Source organism: Stegodyphus dumicola, chromosome 11, assembly GCF_044657685.1.
Source record: "Stegodyphus dumicola isolate Sdum_Otavi_A_Nest chromosome 11, ASM4465768v1".
Lineage (NCBI taxonomy): Eukaryota > Metazoa > Arthropoda > Arachnida > Araneae > Eresidae > Stegodyphus > Stegodyphus dumicola.
The window spans coordinates 125,006,365-125,023,558 of record NC_140778.1 but is presented as its reverse complement, the minus strand read 5'-3'; the positions used below and the strand labels follow the sequence as shown (position 1 = coordinate 125,023,558).

Below are 17,194 nucleotides of genomic sequence, written 5' to 3'. Positions count from 1 at the left end.
TTTATTTTCAAAAGATAAAACTAAACAGCTAAATAAAAAGCTGACCGCATTTCCTCACTTGAAATTATGGAATTTATCCCTGCTTTAGAAGTATGATTACTTAGAAGATATTAAAACGATTGACTACAGCTGTAAAAGATTTTAATTAATATGGAAATTTAAACACTGACGAGAACAATTAAACGAACTGCTATAAAAATGTGCTTTATATTAAGTTACTTCCAATGAAGCATCGTTGGTATAGCTTAAAATATATCAAATTTTATTTAAAATAAATATTCATATTTAAGAAGATAACCAATATTAAATTAAATTTTAAATTACTAAAAGTTTAAAATAATTATCACTTAACTAGATTTAGTAGATTTCAACATATGCCATTTCTCAGGTACTTGCACCATCCTTCAATAAACGTAATGGTACCCGAGATGTTACAATGTTGTTAAAGGCAGTATTATAGCTTCACACAAAGATTTGAGATAACGTCACTCAATTTAGGTTCACGTCGTCGTAGTTATGTTCCCGCTACCAATGGAAGATTTACAATTGTTTTTTTATAAAAAATAAACTCGCGTATTCCCCACCTTTTTTTACTAATTTCCTCACTTGAAAATCGGGAAGAGAAAACTACGCAGTGTACAGCATTTCTGAAGAGACGTCTTAAATGACATGTAGAGTACCTCATGTTAGTTAACCAGTTATTAATTATGCTTTTGGTCTTTACTATAACTTCCGATTTCCGTATTCTTCACCAGAACGCAAATTATTTGTTTGAGTTGAGATTTTTGGATTTTTAGAGAGAGAGTATTTTCTGGCAATGTACGCTACATGGTTAGTTAGATTCTGTCAGCATCACGTAGTTAGCATGTCAGCATCACGTAGTTAGCATGTCAGCATCACGTAGTTAGCATGTCAGCATCACGTAGTTAGCATGTCAGCATCACGTAGTTAGCATGTCAGCATCACGTAGTTAGCATGTCAGCATCACGTAGTTAGCATGTCAGCATCACGTAGTCAGCATGTCAGCATAACGTAGTTAGCATGTCAGCATCACGTAGTTGTAGTTAGCATGTCAGCATCACGTAGTTAGCATGTCAGCATAACGTAGTTAGCATGTCAGCATCACGTAGTTAGCATGTCAGCATCACGTAGTTAGCATGTCAGCATAACGTAGTTAGCATGTCAGCATCACGTAGTTAGCATGTCAGCATCACGTAGTATCAGCTCTAGTTAAACGTAATTATTCGGCTTTACCGATCTCTCGCCGCCGATACTTCAATCAGACACGCCGAAAAACTATTGAGCCAGATTTTAGCTTAATTATGTAGTCTTCGATTACTGATGGACGTTTATTTTGAATTCACTATTCTTATTTTAATTTGCATTTCCACAAGCTGTTGCAAACTGCAACACAAAAGCGAGCGTTCATGTTAAAAGCTCTATTTAAATAAAAAGTTGTTTTATAACCTTCCTAAGACCTTTTGTTTTATTTCAGACATAACGACAAGTCGCTTTATAATTGTTAGAGTTATAGGAGTGAAGTAGAAGTACTGAATCAAGTATAATAATACAGACAAAAATAACATATATTATATATTTCAAAGTACATAAGACTAATATCATTATATTATATATTTCAAAGGACTTATCATTTCTCGTAACATTCTTTTTACTAACTTAAAATATTTTTTTATATGTGCATACATTTTATACTGTCATCATTATTCAAACATTTCTAAATCATATGTTGAAAAAACTGGAGGAGGATGTAATTAAGCAAGGGGAAGAAATATGCAAATAAATACGATATTTATACCGTATTTATTCGTATAAATATGGAATAAGTACCGTATAAATATCGTATAAAAATACCAAATAAGTATTTATAAAAATACCGTATAAAAATACCGAATAATTTCTGCACAGTTTACATTTTGAAATCACATCATTCGTCTTACGTTCGCGTCGCCATTGTAGTGTTCTCGCTATCAGTTCTTACTAAAACCGTTAGATGGCGCTCTATTCATTAATTCTTTAAAATAGTGTAGAACTCTACAGAACAGTACATAAATTTCAAAGCATAACTTAAGCGCTCTCTCTATCGTTTTTCGCGATTGTTTCGAAAGCGATGAAGACGCAGAGTAAAGTGGATAAAGATTTTCCAAAAATTCATTTAAAAAATTACTGATAACAAAGCAAATACCTGCTAAAACTGTTCCATGGCGCCGTTTTGTTTTGCACTGTTCTATAGTTTTAATTACTTGGTAAATTCTGCACAATTCACCTTGAACCAAAGCAAGAAAGTAGTAACTGTATAAGATCTCGAAAGAAAAGAAACCTACCCCCATTCCCTTAAATGAAGCCTTTTTACTTCACACAGTTCCCGGTTAAAGACAAGAACTTCAGCCAATGTGGCAATAGTGATCGACCGGATGATAAATCTACCGTTATTCTTACGTTAAGCTAAAACAAAAACATATTATCGCCTAAAAATGATTTTTTTATTTATCTTTAAGATAAAAGACTTAAATAAATGCAATTAAGCGTAAAGCAGTAATAATCGTTCGATGAAAGTTACATGTATTTATCTTCGAACACTTTCAGTAGAAGGCAGAATAATTTAAAGCAAAAGCCTTTTTTTTTTTAAATGCAAATTCTCTTCAAACGTTCTCTAGTATGCGAAGCTTGAAAAAGAAGAAAAATACAGATTAAGGTACTTCATTGCACACAAGAAGGAAGGGGAAGAAATTTTCCATCCTCCCCGACGAAGAAAAATCTGAAAGTCAAATTTCTGCGCCACAAAACTTCACATTATGAAAAGAATATCAGCAGAAAATCTGTTTTGTTTCTGCTTTCGAATCTCCGTCTTTTCAGTGCCTCTAACTTGAGCAGACGATTTTTCTTCCTTCTCTCAATTTCGTTTTTTTTTCCACCTCAATCTCTTCTACAAATGACGGTTTCATGCTAAAATGCTCGACTGTAAGCATGTGTTTCTGTCTGTACGTCTCTCTATCGTTCCTGAAAACACATTTTGAACAGTAGGAGAAAATTGAAATGATCGTGCGCAGAACGATTTAAGGCTTCAATTTTAAAAACGCATTTTACTACACAGCTTGCAAAATGATTATGCTCACGTTAGAACAATTAGATGGTTGTAGTTTTTCCTCAGTTTTGTTTATCTTCAGTGTAAAAACAGGAAGCTATTTCATAAACAAATGTGGAAAAAACTGTGATAAAATATTCAAAAATTTATTTCTGTGAAATTTTACTTATCATCTTATCAGGGTTGCCGTTTATTTGCATCACAACCTACAGACATGTTTTAGCCCAGAATGACTATTAATTTCGTTTCGCCATTTTGCGTTGATTCACTTTTCAGACTGTTGCCACTAAATATTACAGCCCTGTATTATATTTAAAGATATTAAATAATGAAGAAGCTGCATAAATGTATGTATGTTTCTTACACTGCGATAAAACAACGGTACCTCGAGCCATCAAATTTTGAATAAAGTATTCCTCCACCGAATATGGGCATCTGGAAGCCCTAATTTGGAATATTTTTATTATCTATTTCATATTTTGTCAAACTTAAAGAATTTTTGAGTAACAAACTCAATGATTTCAAAGCGAACTATTTCTGTTGAATTAAATTTTATGGTGTAAGTGCAAAGAATATATTAAATAAATAGAGGTAACACACAAAGCGTTAAAAATACGCCTCTTTGTAGGCGTAATGTAAAATCTGAAACTTTTCAGATTTTCTTTTCGTTTTTTTTTGTCATACTTTTATGCATATATTTATTTTGATTTGGCAACATAAATGTAGACTTAAGAACTAAGAAAATTAAAAGGAAATGCGAAAGACAAAATTAACAATCAAGGTCATGCATGTTTCATTGCATTATGTTAAAAGTTTTGTCAATCAAATTAACTTTAAGAACGTCAATTTTAGGTAAAATTCCATGCGTTTGGAAATCAATTACTTTTTCCTTTTCGGTTCAGATAATAAATTTATTTTTGGAAGTCAGATAAATGAAGTAGTATTTTCAGTTATTTTAAGAAATAATTTGTATTGCTATGGAGGCACTTAACATATTATCGATTTGAAAGTTTTTTCGAGAGGTTGATGATATGAAAAGAGGAGTTGAAGGTCTTCGCACTCATCCTCTAACGGTTTCTAATTTGGAATAGAGAAGACAAAGCTGTGAAGTGCTCAAGGTCTAGAGCAACGACACACGCAAAACTTTGCCTCTTTGGCCTTGATAAATTTCGTAGAATCGATGATTCGTAGATTCGTAGACTCGGTGATGAGGGAGATTAGTAATAACAAAACAAAAATATTTTTCCAGCATTCTGATCTGTAACTGAAAAGATATCCGTTTTTCACACTTATGATATTTAAGAAAGTAAATGTTTAGAAAACATGAAAAATATATAGCTGTTGTGTAGAATTCATTTGGAAATTTAAAAAGAAATTATTTCACTATAATTTCATTCACGAAAGAAAATCTACGTCCTATTACTTTAGGTCCCCTCCTCCCCCCAAAAAAAACAGGAATAATTAAAAAAAAAGTTGAAAGTACTCAGATTTTACCAGTCGCACAAAAGGATTTGTTAAAGTTTTTCTTCGCTCTCGATGAGCTCACAATCTACTAGTCTGCTGTTACACTCAATCCTACTAACCTTTTTTTGTCGTTTCAGCTTTATTATAAGCATCATTCCTTCGCATTTACGCCATATATAATTTAACGGCAAAATTACAAAAAATCTAAACGCGGCGTAGCAGTATGCGTTTAGAATTCCTGATGCAGCGTTAAACATTTTTTCTCTTTTTCTTTTCAGGCTTTTCTTAGTTCGTCATAATGTTTAGTTTTCTTATTAAAATATACAAGTCTGCTGTTGCATTCCCTTCTGCTAACTCATTTTTTGTTGTTTTTTAAGCTTTATTAGTCATCATTTTCTTCGCACTTAATGCGAAAAATAATTTTTCTAGGCATATTCAACATAAAAAAGTTAGAAAAAAATTAAAAAGCAGCATGTGTTTAGAATTTTCGACGAAGTAGTAAGTGTTGGCATACATTTTTCTATTTTTTTCAGCCTCTTCTCAGTTTATCATATAAATTTACAGTTTTCTTAGTAAGACGGCTTACAAATTTTTTGTCCTTTCCTTGTTACAAATCCTTGTACGAAGTAAAAAGGAAGTATTGTAATCGCGAAGAGTTTCAGGCAGCATATTTCAACGAAAATATCCCATTTTGACCTCTTTCAAATGCAATTTAACGATGTATTTCCGTGATATCTGTACGTGAGGACAGAATAAAACACTCTTTTCCTCCAAAAAAATTATAAAACTGCTTTAAAATGAATTCTGAAGAGAATTTTTCGTGGCGTCTGTACGAACGTATGTACGTAAGTGCGTACGTAAGTATCTCGCATAACTCAAAAACGAGTAGCCTCAGAACGTTGAAATTTTGTATATAGGACTGCTATAACATGTAGATGTGCACCTCGTATTTTGGTTGCAATCGGCCGCACCAAACGTATATAAATATATTTATATATATATCTACTATGTTACCCGGCTCAGTGATCTCAGTTGCTTTACTCTTATATGTTTGTAAATTGTACATTTTTTGCTTTAAAAATGATTGAATTATGTTGTTCTTATCTTCCGGTTAAGGTTTTTATGCCTTTAGTAAATCTGTGTGCAATATTTTTAGAATTATCAACAATTTTAAAATTGTTTAAGTGCCTCTAAGCCTAATAATGTTTTTGATGGCGGCCATTGCTCTTGTTTACAATTGAAACAGCAGGATAGAGGATTTGGTGCCAATCTAGAGAAACTTAGCTTCGCAACAACAAAGATAACGCCTTCGTTTATTATTTAAATCATGCTTAATCCTTTCTGGAATTTTTTCGAGGAAATAAGCGTTCAAGATTTACTTCGTAATTTTTAATACAGATATTTTGAGTTTTTATGTATTTTTGCCTTGTCGCGAAGTGAAAACTGAATTAATTGAATGAGAAATACTCAATCGTCTGTGAAAAACTGTTTCTTTTTTGTTTTGTTTGCTTAATTTCTTTTATACACATCGTTCTAGCTTTATTACAGTATTTGAATGTAACATGTGGCAACGATCAGATAATTCTTTAAATGATATAAATTTTGTGCATTCTTAGTTATAATATGAACAAAATATAATACTGTTAAGTGAACCTAGCGCCAGAGTTTCGCTATGGTAAAGAAATAGTGTGAATTGTAAAGAATGCATTTATTCTATTGTGATTTATTCGTTGTCGGCGATGTAGGTTTAATTCAATCTAATAAGTTTAAATTAAATGCAAGAAAAAATGCGTATAATTTAATATTCCGTACAAGGAAGTCATGTGGTGTACACATCAGATTTTTATTATTAACGTTTCGTATGTTAAAGTTATTAATTACATACCACGTTCTTTGCACTTACACCACATAAAATTTGCTATTTTATTTAAAAATAAAATAACAAAATACTAAAAAAAAAAAAAAAAAAAAAAAAAAAAAAAAAAAACTGAAATATTTCAGATTATAAATTACGTCCAAAGGGGCGTTTTTTTTTAATGTTTTGTGTGTTACCTTTATTTATTAAATATCATCTTCTTTGCACTTAAACTATAAAATTTAGTTCAATAGCAATGTCGCAAAATAATTTTAAAATGAGCATATCTTTAGAATTTCCGATACACAGTTCGATGCGATGGAGATAAAAAGGTTCACTCCCCGTAGAGTGTTGCCATTGTTCGCTTTTAAATTGTTGAGTTTGTTACTCAAAAAGTCGTTAAAGTTTTACAAAATATGAAATCGATGATAAAACAAATTCCAAATTTCCAATTTTGAGATTTCAGATGTCCATATTCGCAGTAGGATTACGTCATTCAAAATTGGATGGCTCTAGATACCCTTGTTTTATCACAATGCGAGAAATGTACTTACATTTATGCAGATTTTTCATTATTTAATTTCTTCAAATATAATGCAATGTTAAAAAAATATTTTTTTTAACATTTTGTGGCAACAGTTTGAAAAGTGAACCGACATTTAAAGGAGTCCTACGCAAAATGCCAAAACGGAAAGTAATAAGTCCTTCGGGACTCAAATCCCTTTGGACTAAAAAGAGCATATCTTTAATATTTTCGATAGACAGTCTCCTAAGATGGATATAACAGTGTTTTAATCTGTACAGCGTTGCCATTGCTTACTTTCAAATTTTTGAGTTTGTTAATAAAAAATTCATTGAAGTTTTATAAAATATTAAATATAAAATTCAAATTTCGGGCTTCCACATGCAAATGTTTGGGTGGAGAACAATTGTATTCAAAATTTGATGGTTTTGGGTACCGTATTTTTTTTTCCTAGTGCATGAAACATACATACATTCACGCAGATTCTTCATTATTTAATTTTTTTAAATATAATATAGTGCGATAACATTTTGTGGCAACAATCTGAAAAGTGATATGCCGTTTATAGTGATTAAACGGAAAATGCCGTTTTGAGACTAATAGCCCATTTGGGCTAGCTCCGTTTTTGTATAAAAATGTTAATTAATTAACTCTTTTAGATATTTAATTCTGAGATCCATAACTAGTGGAAATCTTCCGAATTTTGATTGTAACTTGAAAATTGAAAATCTTTGCACGAGAAGAAAATATGCAAAACAAAATTACAATATCAATGGGTATCAGGGAGCAAAAGCAACCGGTCTTGAAACAAGTTTTCCGGGTTGAAGTTTTACCCAAGCTCAGATTTTGGCGAGTTTTAGCTTGGGTAATTCTGTCAAAACTTTATAAGCTTCACATCTACAGCGCAGATTAGAAGTTCCTTTGATAATACTTAAATAAGCTCTTTTTAATTATACCAGTTAAACAATATAAAAGTAAAGTAAAATAGACGCCTAAAAAGTTTCTTTTTATAGCTGAGGAATAGATGTAATAAAACATAAAATACTCTAGAATTTTATTACATATTCACATAAAATACGTACTATAGAAATTTACGACTTTCCCCGCTTCAGTACGACGGCTAGAATGAGGCTTATAAAACTATATTAAAGCATTTCAGTTTCCTTTTTTCGCCACCTAAAACAAAATTTCTGGCACGCAAATTCTGAAAAGGGTGCTTGTTATTTTATTGTTACCTTATTTTTATATTCTATTCCTTATTTTCTTTTTCTTCTTTCAGAAAAGTGTTCTTTCTCTTTCGTTGTAAAGGTTCAAAATTACGTGACAAAAATATAATGTGAGATAAAAATAGAGCTTTTTTAAAGTTTTTATCTCATTTTGAATGAGGCAATCACATGAAGAAAGAACCATCTTTACGTGGAAAAAAATTGGAGAATGGTGAACAATATATTTCATATGCATTAAGCTGAAGAAATTTGAGTATCATTATATACTGAAATAGTGAATTTTTAAATAATTAAGGTAATTTTTTTCTGGTAGCATGTAGTATAAAAATGGAATTATCTTTAGGGGATAAGAATTATATATTCAATAAACAAATAATTATGCGTTCCTCGTATATTTTACAACAAAAGGTGCATAGTCGTCACGAAAAATGGATCTTAAAAATTTTTGATTTCCTTTTGATCCGCATTTGATAATATTTAAAATAAAATAATATGTTTCAGCAATATACAGAGGTTGAATTTTGTGGTTAAATAGGTAAAAAAAAGCGATAAATTTAAGTTTTTGCGAGAAAATAGTTTTAAGAAAACAAACTATTTAGTTTTAAAGTTATACCATGGAATGCATTTAAAATGTTGTGAATACGTTTCTGCCAAAAGCTACGATAGCGCCTATCGTCTGCAGGCAGACAAGGTCAAACCTTTCTTTTTCCGATTCTCGAGATAGTGACGTCATTGCATCTTTTATGTCAATCAAAGTCATTTCTTTCGCTGATTGGAGAAGCAGATACGCTGCACATTTGCCCCGCAGTAATCGGCTTTTCGAGTAAAGACATCAACGTCACTACGCTGATTGACCTTGCTCGAGAAGAGCGAATCTTATAATTTAGTAAGGTTGGTAATGCCAATGCGCAACATTACTGGATCGTGTCTATAATTCAATCAGGCAAAGGATATATGTTAAAAATCGTTCTTGAATATACAATTGCTCTGCAATTTTGTGCTATGAAATGTTGGTGAAATGAGATTTGTTCTGCTAATTCTTTAGAAAAGTAAAATTATACATGAAACATTCTTCTTCGTCAAAATTATCTTGTCCCAGTTAGATGCTGCAAAACATCTAGTCACCTTAACAGTCATGCATGGAGTATTACTAAAAACAGCTCATTTTTCATTGAAACGTTCAAAACCAACTAAATCGTTATTATCTTTTACGTTAAATGTTACTATGGTTTTAGATTAGTAACATGAAACTTAGATTTAAAACATTGAAAGATTGAAATTGAGTTTCTTGTATTTTCTTGTAGAAATAGGTCTGCTTATACTGATTAGTAAATAATCTTATTCACGCTGAACTACGCTCATGAGTAACTTTTCAAGGAATAAACTGCTTAAATCACATTCTTAAAACTTATAGAGGATTCTATAAATTATTATTTGAATATTCTTAAAATAGATAGTGTTAAATCTTAATAGATTTAAAGCTTTCTCTGCTTAAAAGCGTCTTTTAACAATAACAAAATAAATAAATAAATAACGATTATTCTTATAGCCATCGGTGGTATGTAAAGAGCTTTCATTAATCATGTAAGAAGTGTAATTTGATAACTAGGCTTACGGCTAAATTTTTTGAAATGCAACTATATAACGTAAATTTTAAATTATAAGACCCGAATGATTATCATTAGCAGTTTTTAGAATCAGTAGATATTTGTACTACATCATCAATGCTAGCTGTTGGCGAGCCACGTATTTTGATATTAATACTTTGCTGCAGCGGATTGGCAACAGTATGTTCTATTCTTTTCTCGTAAGGTAGTGGTATGTGAAACCTGCATTTTTGTAAATAAATTTGTTTTTATTGCTCTTATGAAGAGAAGTTTTTCTTGTCAGATAACATGATTCGGTAGAGCCTGTTTTTACCAAACGTAAATGATCATTGCTTCCAAGATAATATTTTCCTTCCCAATATTTTTATAAAAAGAAGTGTTTTCAGTTGTGAACCCTTTGCATAATGAAAGTTTTATGACACATTGCTCGTGTGAACATATTTCTGTTCTGTAACTTGCCTTTTTGTGTTGCTATTTTGAAGAAAAGTTTTTTTTTTTTTTTTTTTAATTTACAAGAAAAATTACGTGAGAGTCACTTTTGCACTTTTATTTTAAGACACATAGCATTGATTAATTTCCTCTATCTTTATAAGTTTCCTTCTAAAACACACTTTTCCGATAAAGTTTGGCAGAAAGTCTTTTAATACCAAACACCATACTTCTTTGCAGTGCTGTTATGAGATAATCTTTTGCCTATTACGCGTAAATCGATTTTTGTGGGAACCTGTGAGTTGTTTTTATGAATCGATTTTCTGTAGTTATATTATATTAAAGACAAGTAAAATTGTTGTGGCCATTAAACAGGCATGAGCAAAATAATTTTACTGGATATTTAGATATACTGCTGCAAAATGGCCAGTTGTGGTGAGATAGCTTCCCGGCAAAGCGTGGTTAGGGTTGCCAGAAAAAAGACAGAGAAAGTTAGAGTTGCCAGATTTGGCTCGAAATCTCCCATTTAGGCGATACTTGGCGACAAAATTGGTGATATAACATAGACGGAGTGAGCGCATTCTAGAACTTATTCCTAACGGCTTTCTCGGGAATATTCTCGAAGGTAGGTTAAAGCTATATATAGGCGGCATGTACGCGAAGAAAGTAGTGTTTTGAGTTTGGAGTGTAGTGTGTACCCTTTGCATAATGAAAGTTTTATGACACATTGCTCGTGTGAACATATTTCTGTTCTGTAACTTGCCTTTTTGTGTTGCTATTTTGAAGAAAAGTTTTTTTTTTTTTTTTTTTTTTTTTTTTAATTTACAAGAAAAATTACGTGAGAGTCACTTTTGCACTTTTATTTTAAGACACACTTTTCAGAGATTAGTTCAGAGATTAGTTTCAGAGATTAGTTCAGAGATTAGTTTCAGAGATTAGTTTCAGAGAGTTCAGAGATTAGCTTAAAAGCGATTGACAGAGTTGAGATTGTGCTTTAGTGCTTTGCCGTGAAACTGTCTTCACAGTTATAGAATGAATGCTGTGTTGCTGAGTAGTTCAGCGTGTTACGTAGTTTTTCGACGAGTGTAAACGTGTCTATGGAACTGTGTAGTCCTTACTGGAAAAAAATTGTGTTTTGATTCTTCATCAACTATTATCATCAATTACTCCAAATACACGAACCCGTACAATGCAACAATGCATTAAAGCCTTTCGACAGATAGCTGTCGAATAAGTGACCACCATACTAACATACAGTAAAATGCTGAGGTTTTACCATGTGGTAAACTATAATGAAGAAGTTTGAAAGTCATATTAATTTTGTATCCACTTTATGAATTAAATGTGTTGCTCGAAAACTATACAGCTCGAAAATTGTTTATGTTTTATACTAAATAGTACATAATGTGAAACAATTTCCTTAAAAATAGCTTCTTTTCTGTCATTTCAATTTCATGTTTTTTCCTTTAACAAAACATGGACAAACACACAGAAACAAAACTAAGCGTCACCAGGAAAAACAATTAAAATATAAGGAAAATATACGTAATTAAAGCGCATATCGTTATTAGATATTTCAACTTCGATATTTTTCATCTTTCCTGCATTTCCATCAAACCAGGTACGAAAAGAGGAAATTTCAATCTCTCACCTATAATCAGCGATTCAGAATCATGTGATAAGCCACGTGACACAGATGGCGTGATTTCCGTGTAAACACGAGCCAAGAGGGGAGGGGAAGGTAAGAAGAGTGTTCTTGAATTATGCAGTCGGGTAATCTAATTACTGAGCGTGGGGAGGGGAGGAGAGTACGAAGGGGTTCGTTCTAATCACTAATGCGACCCGGGGAACTCATTTCCCAGGCTGTGAGCCTTGAGGAAAAAATAACCCAGTAAATTTTTGTTTTGGAATTTAAAAAAAAAAAAAAAAAAAAAAAAAAAAAAGAGAGAGAGAGAGAAAGAAAGAAAAAGAAGCGTGTCTCTTGTCACGCAGCGTAATAGGGAATCACGCCATCCCCTCCCAACACCCATTTGGCCTACCCACGGCTTTAAAAGAGGGTATTTTATATCTCTGCACACGCCATCTTCAAGTATCATTTAGGAGATTCTTGTTGGCATTACGGAGAAGTTACTTGGTATCGAAAAACTGTAGTTCTTTAATGACAAAAATACTTTATTGATCTCTTTGGAAGAGTGGTTATCAAATCTTTCGTAGGATGTATCTACGCCTCAGTCATGACTGACAATGATATGTATCTATAACAAATATATTATTGCGAATTTTGTATATATGCAAATAATTTTAGTGAATACATGAAAATATTTGATACTACATCAAATAATAATATATTTTCATGTATTATTATTTCATGCAAATTTCATGTATCATGTATTATCATTTCATGCAAATAATACATAAAACTGTAATACTTTTTGTGTCATATATCATGAAATGCTTGAAAGAGACGAAGCTTTGCTGGAAAAATAAGATTAAAGGGGCACTTCTATTTAACGTTGAGGTTGGCGAGATATCGCCAAGCAGGCGATAATTTTAGTGACTAATTTTTCTCGCCAAATTTGCCGAGAAACCATCAAACGTCGTCGACTTGGGCCACAATTAAGAGATCGCTTGTTCCCGTCCCTTTATAACTATAACTGGTATTGTAATTGAATAACTGTAATGGATTCCTACATGTAACTGTAACCGCATCCGGCTCTCATATGACATCCAGCAATTTTGAGAAGTGGAAGGTACTAGAAATTTCTCGACGGCCGAGAGAAAACTAATATATACGATCGGAGAGAGTTTAGGATTGCAAATTTTATGCACTCTCGATGAATTTTTGACGAATTTTTAGAATGAAGCAGTGTTACTAATTAACGAGTTACTTAAGTTAAGAATTACATAAAATTCTTAGCAAAGAGCGGTTTCTGATTATAAAGATATTTAAATAAATTTTCTTTATAGTACATATCCAATTACTATGTATTCCACGTGCTAGATCGCATATATGTTTGAACCTGACTGTTATGTGTTTGTTTAAGCGGAACACGGAAGGGCTGTCTGCATAAGGAAAATGTGGATTCGTGGAGGATTTTTCTAAGGGAAATTAATATAACCAACATAGCTGGCCTTTTCACTGACATCCAAATCACGAGCTGAAGTCAACTGAGCGTGCAAAATCAAATCTGTTGATATATGACTTCCTCTCCCGGGGGCTGATGCAGGAAACCTGTAAAGTTACTGGCTAGGATCTGTACCTAAGCAGCCTCGGTGACGGGGGTATAAATTCACGAGCTTGGCGGTTCCCGTAACCTGTAATGTAAGCAAGTAATCCCGAGATCAGGCATCCCACGTAGTACTGGCCGGTAGCAATTTTGATGACCAGTCAGATTTCCAAGCATGCATGCTCCCCGTCGTTATGAAATCTGGGAACCGGAAGTGGTGATCCCGGGTACCCAGAAGACAGTAGAGGTAAAAGAGAAAGCTTTAATTCTGCTGCCTTGAAATGGGGCTAGAGGCGGTAGCATAATTAGCGTATATTTTACCTCTTGGGGAACGTAAACTGAAGACCCACCCCCTACCTATTATAGCGGCTACTCATTTAGAACCGGTCCGTGAAGTGTCGATTGCAGATCTCGTTAGACAAACATTATTATTCCCCACTTCAAATCTTGATATCTAAAAACCAGATGTAGATTAGAAAATGCTTCGCATAACTGAAGTAAATTAAATCTCAAAATATATAGCAATTTAAATTTAAAAAGCATTTAAATTATATTTTGACTAGAGTTAAGATTTTTTAAACTGCAATCTTCAAAAAAAAAAAAAAAAAAAAAAAAGTATTTTTAAAACAGAAACGCTGCGATGGTCAATTTCTAAAAGAATCTAAGCTACTGCTAATATAATCCGTGGATGTGTTATAATTCTTTCAGTTTAAAAAAGGGTTTTTAATGATCATTTGTTAAATTAATGATGAAAAATCACTAGAATGGGGCATTAAGCGAGTTCATGTTTTAGTGAATTTTTTAAATAAAATAAGTTTTTAGCGAGTTTTTATGACAAAATTCATTTTAAGTAATCTTTAATTAATTTCTCTTTCTCATGAGAATACATATTTATTTCTAATTACTTTCATAAAACCTTTTTTTTTGCTCCAACTAAAATAGAAATTATTAATTGATATTTTTTATCGCAAGCTTAAAATTGCGAAATAATTTTTTTATGGATTTAAACATCCAAGAAGGATATCTAACTCTTAAAAAAATTGCTATTGATGAGGAAATACTACTTTATTGTTTAAAGCTTAGATAGATGAAAACAATAAAATCTCTAACTGCTTGATGTAACAACCATTGTTTTCAAGTTTATTCTTTCTTTTAAATAATGACAGTGGATGTTTATTTATTTCAACTGCAATAAAACTATGTTTATAAGCCCAAACTGTATAATTTTACATAATTAAAAATTGAAATATAGATGAATAAATGTTAAAGTCTTCGAACACGCAAAGCTGTTAAAAGTTTTTACATTTCATAATGATAATGTGCTTGATGACTAAAAATGTTAGTTATGAACTAAGAAATTTGAACTTTGAAAGGTTTAATTTAATAGGAGCCGCCCAACTGGGTGAGTAGTTAGTGATTTTGATTGTCGTATCGAAGAGCCCGGTTTCGAATAAAGGAGAAGATGTACATGTATAGTGTCGAAGCGGCATGGTGGCACTTTAAATATCCGATGAGCCGAACGTCCACTTGAGAGGTTGGTGGTAAGGAAAGAGATCGAGGAAGGTCCTCGTACCCGTCCCTCCGTCCTGTGCTCTTCCTCAAAACTGAAATACGGAACTTAGTTATTATTGTGTATTAAAGTGTATTGTGTATCGTAATTTACTCCTGGCCTATAGCTCCTGAGAGCTTTTACTATTATATTGAAATTCGTAACAGTAACATTTGCTATGTTTCCAAAATAAGATGCCTTAACTACAGCACCATTGCACAGAGGCGAGAATACACATGAGTAGTCATGAAATTTCAATCAAAGTGACGTTAATGTTCAATAGTAAAAGCTAAGTCTGGCTTCGCCGAATATTTACAAAGTTTCTAACTTAAAGTCTTAACTTAAGTCGAGCTGATGACTATAAGGTGCTCAAGGCTCATGCCAACGATATGCGTGTTTGAGTGCTTGCCAAGATGAATGTCGTGGGCTTCTGATGACCGCTGTCGGGAAAATGAGACTGGTACCAACAACAGTTTAACAAGAACATATGAACATTAAAAGGTATTAGGACACAATCACACGCCGAAAAAATACTAATTCAGAAGTCAAACAACAAAAGTTGAGTGCCATACTCAAGGACCCCATTCCGGATATGAATTCCTGGGGTATTTATAGGATTCCTTGCCAGTGTGGTTTAATTTACATTGGCCAAACTAAGAGAGGCTTAAAATTTCGCGTTAAGGAACATGCGGCATATGTTAGAAGAAAGGAAACACAGAAGTCTTCTGTTGTCCAACATTGTTGGTCCTAAAATCACACTTTCAATTTCTCTGCTGCCAAAATTATTCCAAAATTATCTTCCATTGGAGAACTGGATTTTCTAGAAGCATTTCACATTCAAAAGAATCTTTCTGTGCTAGTTAACGATCCTAATTCCAATCCATCTTTGCCTTCGGCCTTTAAAGAAATTATGTTATAGTTCTGGTTTCATCAACAGATAGCGCCACTGGCTTATTTTCTGTCCAGGCTTTCTTATATTATCTAATCATTATATCCTATGTCCTTCATTTGCGCTTTTGCAGCTGAGGATGGCGGTTCGGTAAAACCATCGAAACTAGTCCTGTAAATATTTGAAAATATAACGCTGATTTTTGTTGTTTGACTTCTGAATTAAAAGGTGTGTTTTCAAGCGAGAAAGCTCTGCATGTTGTGCCAGGTTTTACCAAATTTTTAGGTTTTTAAATATATGAATTTTCCCCCGTTTTCATAGTTCAAACTAGCATTTTCATGTCTCAAAATATCTTTAGATGTTGTATATAAGTCGGAATGCCCCGAAACATTCCGACTACATATTATCTGAGAGTTTTGATTCTTATTGTTTTTAGAATCTTCTTGACTTAGCATTCTGAGGATTACAAATTTGCTATTCACTGAGCATGTCAAGAAGTCGTGAAGATGTTAATCTTAATATGGACTTCAGAAGTTTGGCATTTTATATCTTAGGGATACTTGTACTGAATTCTCTGGAGGACTTGCGTTGTTAAACATTCTGATAATATTTATTCTTGGTTATTCAAACGGAAGTCGCAACGCCCCGGAACAGACTACAGATACCATGAGAATTTTGATTCTTATTGTTCTTAGGACTAATTGACTTAAAATTCTAAAGATTTCAAAGTCACTATGTTCCGGATATGTCAAGATATTCTGAAGATGTTTATCTTAAGATGGCCTTGAGAATTTTGTCATTTAATGTCCTGTGGATTCTCGTACTGCATTCTGTGGAGAACTTGTATCGTTAAACATTTTGCACATGATTATTCTTGGTTATTCAAGAGATTTACGATTTACAAAATTGCTCCAGGATATTCTGGGCACATATTCACATGACAAGTTAAGCAGTCAGGGAGAAGTGTTATGGTTACTCCAGAATATTTTGAAGATGGCATTTAACTGTTACTAGTGTTAAAAGATTTTAAGGATATTAGTTGTGTAATCGAGTCTTCACAACATCCTTTACTACTGTTGAGAGGACGCAAAGAAGAATGTTCTAGGTATACATTGGGTTATGATATTAAAAACTCGACAGGATGTGTTTAGGAAGTTAAAGGAATAATCGCTGACGTCTCCAGGCTGTGCGTTAACCCCGGGGACAGCATTTTCAGGACACCACTACGAAGATTTATGAAGAAAGATGAATGAGAAGGTAAAGATGAATCTCTTACATCAGTCATACCGTTATTATAGTACATTTTAAGAGTAGATTCAAGA

At 32.7% G+C, this 17,194-nt stretch overlaps 1 protein-coding gene across 2 annotated transcripts in view; it reads right to left on the bottom strand.

The window, feature by feature from the left end:
* The window catches only part of LOC118183673 (carbonic anhydrase-related protein 10-like), a 1,099,923-nt gene that overhangs the window by 197,148 nt on the left and 885,581 nt on the right, over positions 1 to 17,194 (bottom strand). The window lies entirely within an intron of this gene.